The sequence below is a fragment of the Oncorhynchus gorbuscha genome, unplaced genomic scaffold (assembly GCF_021184085.1).
Source record: "Oncorhynchus gorbuscha isolate QuinsamMale2020 ecotype Even-year unplaced genomic scaffold, OgorEven_v1.0 Un_scaffold_7683, whole genome shotgun sequence".
Classification (NCBI taxonomy): Eukaryota; Metazoa; Chordata; class Actinopteri; order Salmoniformes; family Salmonidae; genus Oncorhynchus; species Oncorhynchus gorbuscha.
The window spans coordinates 444-12,500 of record NW_025751021.1 but is presented as its reverse complement, the minus strand read 5'-3'; the positions used below and the strand labels follow the sequence as shown (position 1 = coordinate 12,500).

The following is a 12,057-nucleotide window of genomic DNA, read 5'->3' as shown; positions in this document are numbered from 1 at the left end:
GTGTGTGTGTGTGTGTGTGTGTGTGTGTGTGTGTGTGTGTGTGTGTGTGTGTGTGTGTGTGTGTGTGTGTGTGTGTGTGTGTGTGTGTGACTAAAGCCTCCTTTGGTGTTAGTAACAAATGTTACCTCTTCGCTACCCCAGTACATTTCATTTACACCATCTTTACATAAACTGCAATATCAGCATTTATAAAGGTTTGAGTTGAACCCTACAATCAACCAGGAAACCTTCCCACGGATTAAGTCTAGTCCTGGACTTAAAAACATACTCGATGGAGAATCCATATTGAAATATCTTCTTAGTCCAGCACTATCTTTCATTTGTGACCAGGAAGTGGTCCTTCTGTAGCTCAGTTGGTAGAGCATGGCGCTTGTAACGCCAGGGTAGTGGGTTCGATCCCCGGGACCACCCATACGTAGAATGTATGCACACATGACTGTAAGTCGCTTTGGATAAAAGCGTCTGCTAAATGGCATATATTATTATAAAGTTGGTATAGACTCTATACTATAGAGCCTACTACACAGAGGTTCAACTTTAACCTCTGCGGTGAGAATCAACAGGGACACATTGATTTTTGACATTTTGAATCCAAAGATCATTTTTAATTGTATTTATTTTCTCTCTGAATTGCCCCACCAGCCACAGGGTGGACAGACAGACAGACAGACAGACAGACAGACAGACAGACAGACAGACAGACAGACAGACAGACAGACAGACAGACAGACAGACAGACAGACAGACAGACAGACAGACAGACAGACAGACAGACAGACAGACAGACAGACAGACAGACAGACAGACAGACAGACAGACAGACAGACAGACAGACAGAGAGTTGGTAGGAGATAGTGTCTAGGTACCGCAGGGTGGACAGACAGACAGTTGGTAGGAGATAATGTCTAGATACCACAGGGCGGACAGACAGACAGACAGTTGGCAGGAGATAGTGTCTAGATACCACAGGGCGGACAGACAGACAGACAGACAGACAGACAGACAGACAGACAGACAGACAGACAGACAGACAGACAGACAGACAGACAGACAGACAGACAGACAGACAGACAGACAGACAGACAGACAGACAGACAGACAGACAGTTGGCAGGAGATAGTGTCTAGATACCACAGGGCCACAGGGTGCACAGACAGATATGCCAGTTGGTAGGAAATAGATAGACAGTGCCTAGATACCTTCTCTAAAGCCAAGAACACATTTAGAATGGGTCCCAAATGGCACCCTATTCTCATAGGGCCCTGGTCAAAGTAGTGCACTATAAACGGAATAGGCTGCCATTTGGGATGCATTCTTAGCCTTTTTTAAATTTTTTAAAGTTTCTGTCAAATCTGAGGCATGTCAATTTGGGTTTTATCTCACCACTTGAGGTTTGAAAACGTCTGACAATCGTAGATGTCTGTGAAGCACTGCTTTGAGACATGAGTGTTATTAACATTTGATACAGGTTCAAAGTTGAAATGTACCTGCAGGAAATCAACTGTATATGTATCTAATATATGAGGAAGTCAAACTCAATAGGACTTTTCTATTGAGAAAATGAGTCAATGATAGATTATTATTATTAGCTTATCAGCATCGTGTACTCTCACTGAGGACCTATAAGAAGCAGTTTCACCTTTGTCCCGCCCCCTTCTCACCAGTCACACACCTTTTCTCGTATGATTGACACTGCAGCTATCCACTCCCAACACTCCATCCACAATGTTTAACGCCCAACACTAATTACAAGAGGACTGGGGTCCGTTCAAGAGGGGGCGATGTTCTGACAAAATGTTTCTGATTTAGAAATGAGACGAGTGGACATGATTCTGTCCCAGAGGCCCAGTCTATTCTACACAAGGTGGAAGTGTTCATTAGGTACCGAACGGAACAACAACAGGCTGCAACGGGAAGAGACTACCTGGACTCCAATAAGAAGCGTTTTTAAAACGTTTTCAGTTGCACGTCCTAATGAGTACAACCCTGTCAACTAACGTGTCCGTTTTGTTCCATAGAAATACAATGGCGCGTTGTCAGCTATGCAATGTCAATGCTCCTATCAAACCTACATGCTTGAACGAATGTGTTGTTCCATAGAAATACAATGGCGCGTTGTCAGCTATGCAATGTCAATGCTCCTATCAAACCTACATGCTTGAACGAATGTGTTGTTCCATACCATGTTGCTGTAGAAGGTGATTTGACCCATTGTGTTGTTGTCTGAAAGCTTCTAATGGGGAAGGTTGTTTGGTAACACGTTACGTAAAAGCCAACTGGTATAATGCCTTATAACTTGTTATAAGCATGTATGCACCTTTTATAAAAGTGTCACAGGCTCTATATGTTCATTCACTTTCTATGGAATGATTGTCACTACTCCACTCCAGACATATAGTGCTCCTTCATCATGTGGAACACTCCTTAATCATGGGTAACACTCCTTAATCATGGGTAACACTCCTTAATCATGGGTAACACTCCTTAATCATGGGTAACACTCCTTAATCATGGGGAACACTCCATCATGGGTAACACTCCTTAATCATGGGGAACACTCCATCATGGGTAACACTCCTTAATCATGGGGAACACTCCTTCATCATGGGTAACACTCCTTAATCATGGGTAACACTCCTTAATCATGGGGAACACTCCATCATGGGTAACACTCCTTAATCATGGGGAACACTCCATCATGGGTAACACTCCTTAATCATGGGGAACACTCCATCATGGGGAACACTCCATCATGGGGAACACTCCATCATGGGGGGAACACTCCATCATGGGTAACACTCCTTAATCATGGGGAACACTCCTTCATCATGGGTAACACTCCATCATGGGGGGAACACTCCTTCATCATGGGGAACACTCCTTCATCATGGGTAACACTCCTTAATCATGGGGAACACTCCTTCATCATGGGGAACACTCCTTCATCATGGGGAACGCTCCTTCATCATGGGGAACGCTTCATCATGTGGAACGCTTCATCATGGGGAACGCTTCATCATGGGGAACACTCCTTCATCATGGGGAACACTCCTTCATCATGGGGAACACTCCATCATGGGTAACACTCCATGGGGAACACTCCTTCATCATGGGGAACACTCCTTCATCATGGGGAACACTCCATCATGGGGAACACTCCATCATTTGTAACAGTCCTTCATCATGGGTAACACTCCTTCATCATGGGTAACACTCCTTCATCATGGGTAACACTCCTTCATCATGGGTAACACTCCTTCATCATGGGTAACACTCCTTCATCATGGGTAACACTCCATCATGGGTAACACTCCTTCATCATGGGGAACACTCCTTCATCATGGGGAACACTCCATCATCATGGGGAACACTCCTTCATCATGGGGAACACTCCATCATCATGGGTAACACTCCATCATGGGGAACACTCCATCATGGGGAACACTCCTTCATCATGGGGATCACTCCATCATGGGGAACACTCCATCAAGGGAAACACTCCATCATGGGGAACACTCCTTCATCATGGGTAACACTCCTTCATCATGGGTAACACTCCTTCATCATGGGTAACACTCCATCATGGGTAACACTCCATCATGGGTAACACTCCTTCATCATGGGGAACACTCCATCATGGGTAACATTCCTTCATCATGGGTAACACTCCATCATGGGTAACACTCCTTCATCATGGGTAACACTTCATCATGGGTAACACTCCTCCATCATGGGTAACACTCCTTCCCCATGATGGGTGTTACACCATGATGAAGGAGTGTTACCCATGATGAACACTCCTTCATCATGGGTAACACTCCATCATGGGTAGCACTCCTTCATCATGGGTAACACTCCTTCATCATGGGTAACACTCCTCCATCATGGGTAACACTCCATCATGGGTAACACTCCTTCATCATGGGTAACACTCCATCATGGGCGGAACACTCCATCATGGGGAACACTCCATCATGAGTAACACTCCATCATGAGTAACACTCCTTCATCATGGGGAACACTCCTTCATCATGGGGAACACTCCTTTATCATGGGGAACACTCCATCATGAGTAACACTCCATCATGAGTAACACTCCTTCATCATGGGGAACACTCCATCATGGGTAACACTCCTTCATCATGGGGAACACTCCTTCATCATGGGTAACACTCCATCATGGGTAACACTCCATCATGGGTAACACTCCTTTATCATGAGTAACACTCCATCATGAGTAACACTCCATCATGGGGAACACTCCATCATGGGTAACACTCCTTCATCATGGGGAACACTCCTTCATCATGGGGAACACTCCATCATGGGTAACACTCCATCATGGGTAACACTCCATCATGGGGAACACTCCATCATGGGTAACACTCCATCATGGGTAACACTCCATCATGGGGAACACTCCATCATGGGGAACACTCCATCATGGGGAACACCGACCAGTATAATGCCTTAAACTTGCTATAAGCTTATGTGAGCATATTATAAAGTGAATCATCTGATTCTATGGGATGTGGTCAGTCTGTGTGTAATCTTCCCCATTGCCCTTCCTCCCAAATGCCAAGCGCCTGGTGTACCATCGCGTCAAACTTCGTTAGCCAATGCAGAAAGTCTGGGGGTCGAGGTTCGTCTCCTCCACTCCTGAAGTATGTCATCAGTCCTGGGTTAAGAGTTGTGTGTGTGTGTGTTCCGACCTTCACTCTGTGGTGGAAGCAAAACCAAAAGCTGCCGTCTGTCTCCGTCTCTGGTAAAACAGTCCCACGGCCCTGTCCCAAGCCCACATCAAAGTAACATGGGCAGAACCTGCCTGTCCCAAGCCCACATCATAGTAACATGGGCAGAACCTGCCTGTCCCAAGCCCACATCAAAGTAACATGGGCAGAACCAGCCTGTCCCAAGCCCACATCATAGTAACATGGGCAGAACCTGCCTGTCCCAAGCCCACATCATAGTAACATGGGCAGAACCTGCCTGTCCCAAGCCCACATCAAAGTAACATGGGCAGAACCTGCCTGTTCCAAGCCCACATCATAGTGACATGGGCAGAACCTGCCTGTTCCAAAGCCCACAAAGTAACATGGGCAGAACCCACATCATAGTAACATGGGCAGAACCCACATCATAGTAACATGGGCAGAACCTGTCTGTCCAAAGCCCACAAAGTAACATGGGCAGAACCCACATCATAGTAACATGGGCAGAACCTGTCTGTCCAAAGCCCACAAAGTAACATGGGCAGAACCCACATCATAGTAACATGGGCAGAACCTGTCTGTCCAAAGCCCACAAAGTAACATGGGCAGAACCTGCCTGTCCCAAGCCCACATCAAAGTAACATGGGCAGAACCTGTCTGTCCAAAGCCCACAAAGTAACATGGGCAGAACCCACATCATAGTAACATGGGCAGAACCTGTCTGTCCAAAGCCCACAAAGTAACATGGGCAGAACCCACATCATAGTAACATGGGCAGAACCTGTCTGTCCAAAGCCCACAAAGTAACATGGGCAGAACCCACATCATAGTAACATGGGCAGAACCTGTCTGTCCAAAGCCCACAAAGTAACATGGGCAGAACCCACATCATAGTAACATGGGCAGAACCTGTCTGTCCAAAGCCCACAAAGTAACATGGGCAGAACCCACATCATAGTAACATGGGCAGAACCTGTCTGTCCAAAGCCCACAAAGTAACATGGGCAGAACCCACATCATAGTAACATGGGCAGAACCTGTCTGTCCAAAGCCCACAAAGTAACATGGGCAGAACCCACATCATAGTAACATGGGCAGAACCTGTCTGTCCAAAGCCCACAAAGTAACATGGGCAGAACCACATCATAGTAACATGGGCAGAACCTGTCTGTCCAAAGCCCACATCAAAGTTAATCTCTCTGAAATATGGTTGATTCAAGGGAAGTGTTTGTCATGTCTTTGGTCACATTCAAGTGGGTCAAACAAAAACATTATAATGATTGGTTGACATTAGAGCCTCCCACCATCCAGGCAGCCTCCCACCATGCAGGCAGCCTCCCACCATGCAGGCAGCCTCCCACCATCCAGGCAGCCTCCCACCATGCAGGCAGCCTCCCACCATGCAGGCAGCCTCCCACCATGCAGGCAGCCTCCCACCATGCAGGCAGCCTCCCACCATGCAGGCAGCCTCCCACCATGCAGGCAGCCTCCCACCATGCAGGCAGCCTCCCACCATGCAGGCAAGCCTCCCACCATGCAGGCAGCCTCCAACCATGCAGGCAGCCTCCCACCATGCAGGCAGCCTCCCACCATGCAGGCAGCCTCCCACCATGCAGGCAGCCTCCCACCATTCAGGCAGCCTCCCACCATGCAGGCAGCCTCCCACCATGCAGGCAGCCTCCCACCATGCAGGCAGCCTCCCACCATGCAGGCAGCCTCCCACCATCCAGGCAGCCTCCCACCATTCAGGCAGCCTCCCACCATGCAGGCAGCCTCCCACCATGCAGGCAGCCTCCCACCATGCAGGCAGCCTCCCACCATGCAGGCAGCCTCCCACCATGCAGGCAGCCTCCCACCATCCAGGCAGCCTCCCACCATGCAGGCAGCCTCCACCATGCAGGCAGCCTCCCACCATGCAGGCAGCCTCCCACCATCCAGGCAGCCTCCCACCATCCAGGCAGCCTCCCACCATGCAGGCAGGCGATGGCTGCAGGATGAAGTTGGTGAAGAGCTACTGCAGAAACTTACTGCGGTTGACATGTAGGCGCAAGTGGGACCATGTTTATCCACATAACTTTGAAAGGCACTTGACGAAAGTGAATCCGCATCGAACGCACCCAATGGAGATCGCTTTGGGACTAATAACCTGGTCTCAAATTGAACCAAAATCACTGTCCTGAAAACTATTCACACCGAGAGCAGCCTGTAGGGTTTTCTTCAGTTTCGTGCCTACTGAACAGTACATGGACAAGAGAGAAGGGTCAAGAGAGGAGTCAGGGGGACTGAGATCGGGTCATGTTCATTATGGCACATCATAGCAAAACAGAATACGAAAAAACAAACGTTTATTGGACAACTTCAGGCCGTTTTTGATCGGTTTTCTTCCATGTGATGCCAAATGAACACAACCCAGGAGTGTCAGTCAGGAGGTGTGAGATCTGTATTTGAGACCAGAAGATAGCCTTTTTCGTCTGGTGGTGTTAAAGAATTAGTTTAACCACGTTTACCTTTCCTCAGGCTTGTTCAACATTACAGGCCGACTGATCTACACAGAACCTTGCATCATAAATATCTACTTCATTGTTCATTTGTAGATGAGTCAGTCACATTAGGGTTTTGATCCTCGAGGACACGGCCCTCCTCCTATTCAAGTCCCTCTGCTCTGGGCTCAGTTCCTCCCTCTTCTCTCCCTTTTGTCTTTTTCCCTAAGTGCTACTTTGTTTATGGACTAGAAATTGCTTCCTTCCTTCCTTCCTCCGCAGCTCGCCCCCTGGGGCCGGTGTGTGTTGTATTTACCACGGGGATGACCTATAAACCCATATATGATGGAAGTAATAATGTTCCCGTCTCTCTCCTGTCCCATTCTACTTTGGACACCATTTTGAGATCTCTGGGTCCACAAGTCGTAAGTGGTTTCTTTTTAATAATATAGATGATGCCTCGCGCTCTTCTCTCGCTCTCCTTTGAGAAGAACAGAATTATGTCAGAGGAGATGGAAGGTCACCCCCTCTGCTGTTAACCTTCGGTCTGTTTTGTCCTTCAGAAGAAAGAGCCACACAACAAGAACTTACTTATAAATCAATTTACTTTATTTAAATCAGCGACGTTAGGCAGTTACACTCTGAACGATAAGAAAATAAAAGACAGAAACTGCAAATAAAACCATGAAAGATCCAGATAACAATCACTGCTCTTGGCACTGGATAGAACATTTATGAAAAACAACAAATATTATATTAGGCTTGTGTTGGGGGCGCCTCCAGGGGGGTCCAACATACATCATGGTGTGGATGGTGACAGCCGGACTAGTGAACTTAAATACCAGCTTTTACTACGTCTCAGAGGACATGTTCCAGGCTGATTACGCTTCAGTGGCTGGATAGATGTTTAACCTATCAGCTGACCACATCTAGGTTCAGTTAACCAGACAGATTAAACCTTCCCGTGGCTGGATAGATGTTTAACCTATCAGCTGACCACATCTAGGTCCAGTTAACCAGACAGATTAAGTCTGGTACCTGATTCAAAATGTATTCCAATGAAAAATCTCCATGGAGAATGTTTAGTCCAGGACAAATCTGTGTCTGGGAAACAGATACCATCGGATGTAGCAATCTGATACCCGACTGAAGTCCATGACGTGGCATATAACCATTGGTTGTTGTGTGCAAGCTCGACTGGAACAGACCTAATGAGTACAACTTTCAGATTGAACCATGTATTTTTTATATCATGACCCTCACACAACCCCACTCCTGAACCCCGACCTTGAACCCCACAACCGTCACTAAGGTCAGGGGTCATGTCCCTGATAATCATCTTCACTATCATCATCATCAATTCTTCATTAAAAACGAGGAGGAATTTTCATGACATATGCTCCGTTTTAAAATGGTCGTGCACAAAAAAAAAAAAAATGTAAAAATAAAATAAAATGTAAGGTGAAGAGGATCTGTACACATCCAACAGAAGAATCAAGACATCCTCTCCCAAAAAGAGAAATGAATAAATCATGATATACAAAACATCGTATAAAAACATGATCAGTTCTCCATGAATAATAGGTTTGTGTGTATACTGGACAGGCCAATGCCTGTTTGAGATGCATCCTGATTGTGACGTCCTAGAAAACGTATGGTAGGTTGCCTCTAAATAACCACAGATTTAGGATCAGTCAACCCTAACCGCACCCTGACCTTAAAGGACCCGTGCAGTCAAAAAAGTGATGTACTTGTTTTTTATTTTAATCTATTTCCATATTATGAGGATGGAATAATACTGTGAAAATGTTAAATTATGATGATGCTCTTTAGTGTTAGAGCTGTTTGAAAAAGACTGCCTGGAATTTCAGCCTGTTTTGGTGTCCACAAGTTCATCTGACTCTGGGTAAGTAGAACAAAAAGTCTTAATTGCCAAAATCTCACACTATCCCTTTAACCACTTGGGCAATGAGATACCATCTGACCCTGCATCAGCGATTAGGACAGCTTCAAGCTACCTTTATGATACCATCTGACCCTGCATCAGCGATTAGGGACAGCTTCTAGCTACTCCTTTATGATACCATCTGACCCTGCATCAGCGATTAGGGACAGCTTCAAGCTACTCCTTTATGATACCATCTGACCCTGCATCAGCGATTAGGGACAGCTTCTAGCTACTCCTTTATGATACCATCTGACCCTGCATCAGCGATTAGGGACAGCTTCAAGCTACCTCTTTATGATACCATCTGACCCTGCATCAGCGATTAGGGACAGCTTCTAGCTACTCCTTTATGATACCATCTGACCCTGCATCAGCGATTAGGGGACAGCTTCTAGCGACCTTTATGATACCATCTGACCCTGCATCAGCGATTAGGGACAGCTTCTAGCTACTCCTTTATGATACCATCTGACCCTGCATCAGCGATTAGGGACAGCTTCAGCTTACTCCTTTATGATACCATCTGACCCTGCATCAGCGATTAGGGACAGCTTCTAGCTACTCCTTTATGATACCATCTGACCCTGCATCAGCGATTAGGGGACAGCTTCTAGCGACTCCTTTATGATACCATCTGACCCTGCATCAGCGATTAGGGACAGCTTCTAGCTACTCCTTTATGATACCATCTGACCCTGCATCAGCGATTAGGGGACAGCTTCTAGCGACTCCTTTATGATACCATCTGACCCTGCATCAGCGATTAGGACAGCTTCTAGCTACTCCTTTATGATACCATCTGACCCTGCATCAGCGATTAGGACAGCTTCTAGCGACTCCTTTATGATACCATCTGACCCTGCATCAGCGATTAGGACAGCTTCTAGCTACTCCTTTATGATACCATCTGACCCTGCATCAGCGATTAGGGACAGCTTCTAGCTACTCCTTTCTGAAGAGGACAGGGAAGTTTGAAGTGATTGGTCAGGAGAGGTTTAACTGTTCTAGGGGTGGGCCTCAATAGTCTAACGTTGTTCTCCTCGTCTGCATTAAGGTTGGGGACCATTCTGTTTTCACTTTCTTAAAAAAAAAAATCTAAACTGAAATGGACCTCAACCCTGATCTGCACTAGTCTGGAAAAAAATAGCATAGTGTGGAAATAGACTCCTTGACTCACTTTCCACCATATTGCTTTCACCGTGTTGTGAAAATGTGAATTTCTTTCTTCAGGAGACTTGATATTCACCGTGAACTCTACTACCAAAATTCCTACCAACCCTGAGCTAAACTATACTAGACCATGAGACGACAGGAGGAGAGGAGGAGGGCTGGAGGAGTGGTGTCCTGAAATCTACCAACCCTGAGCTAAACTATACTAGACCATGAGACGACAGGAGGAGAGGAGGAGGGCTGGAGGAGTGGTGAGGAGAGGAGGAGGGCTGGAGGAGTGGTGAGGAGAGGAGGAGGGCTGGAGGAGTGGTGAGGAGAGGAGGAGGGCTGGAGGAGTGGTGTCCTGAAATCTACCAACCCTGAGCTAAACTATACTAGACCATGAGACGACAGGAGGAGAGGAGGAGGGCGTCATCACTCCCTACGGTGATGCCGTGATTCTGTTGTTTAGAAGAGGAAGAAGGATAAATAGATATCTAGTCTGACATGGGGGAGGAAACCGTGTCGTCATCACTCCCTACGGTGATGCCGTGATTCTGTTGTTTAGAAGAGGAAGAAGGATAAATAGATATCTAGTCTGACATGGGGGAGGAAACCGTGGCGTCATCACTCCCTACGGTGATGCCGTGATTCTGTTGTTTAGAAGAGGAAGAAGGATAAATAGATATCTAGTCTGACATGGGGGGAGAGCAACCGTGTCGTCATCACTCCCTACGGTGATGCCGTGATTCTGTTGTTTAGAAGAGGAAAGAAGGATAAATAGATATCTAGTCTGACATGGGGAGAAGCCGTGTCGTCATCACTCCCTACGGTGATGCCGTGATTCTGTTGTTTAGAAGAGGAAGAAGGATAAATAGATATCTAGTCTGACATGGGGGAGGGGTCCCCGTGTCGTCATCACTCCCTACGGTGATGCCGTGATTCTGTTGTTTAGAAGAGGAAGAAGGATAAATAGATATCTAGTCTGACATGGGGAGGAAACCGTGTCGTCATCACTCCCTACGGTGATGCCGTGATTCTGTTGTTTAGAAGAGGAAGAAGGATAAATAGATATCTAGTCTGACATGGGGAGGAAAACGTGTCGTCATCACTCCCTACGGTGATGCCGTGATTCTGTTGTTTAGAAGAGGAAGAAGGATAAATAGATATCTAGTCTGACATGGGGAGGAAACCGTGTCGTCATCACTCCCTACGGTGATGCCGTGATTCTGTTGTTTAGAAGAGGAAGAAGGATAAATAGATATCTAGTCTGACATGGGGAGGAAACCGTGGTCGTCATCACTCCCTACGGTGATGCCGTGATTCTGTTGTTTAGAAGAGGAAGAAGGATGAAATAGATATCTAGTCTGACATGGGGAGGAGAACCGTGTCGTCATCACTCCCTACGGTGATGCCGTGATTCTGTTGTTTAGAAGAGGAAGAAGGATAAATAGATATCTAGTCTGACATGGGGAGGAAACCGTGTCGTCATCACTCCCTACGGTGATGCCGTGATTCTGTTGTTTAGAAGAGGAAGAAGGATAAATAGATATCTAGTCTGACATGGGGAGAAACCGTGTCGTCATCACTCCCTACGGTGATGCTGTGATTCTGTTGTTTAGAAGAGGAAGAAGGATAAATAGATATCTAGTCTGACATGGGGGAGGAAACCGTGTCGTCATCACTCCCTACGGTGATGCCGTGATTCTGTTGTTTAGAAGAGGAAGAAGGATAAATAGATATCTAGTCTGACATGGGGGAGGAAACC

The 12,057-nt window shown here is 46.6% G+C and overlaps 1 long non-coding RNA gene across 1 annotated transcript; it reads right to left on the bottom strand.

Annotated features, from left to right (window-relative positions):
* Nucleotides 1-8,043: 8,043 nt before the first annotated feature.
* On the bottom strand, nt 8,044-9,083 carry LOC124029784. The gene is made up of 2 exons (XR_006837844.1): nt 8,178-9,083; nt 8,044-8,104 (listed from the first exon to the last, which is right to left on the bottom strand). It is a non-coding gene; the product is annotated as an uncharacterized LOC124029784 (long non-coding RNA).
* Between the last annotated feature and the right edge of the window lie 2,974 nt (nt 9,084-12,057).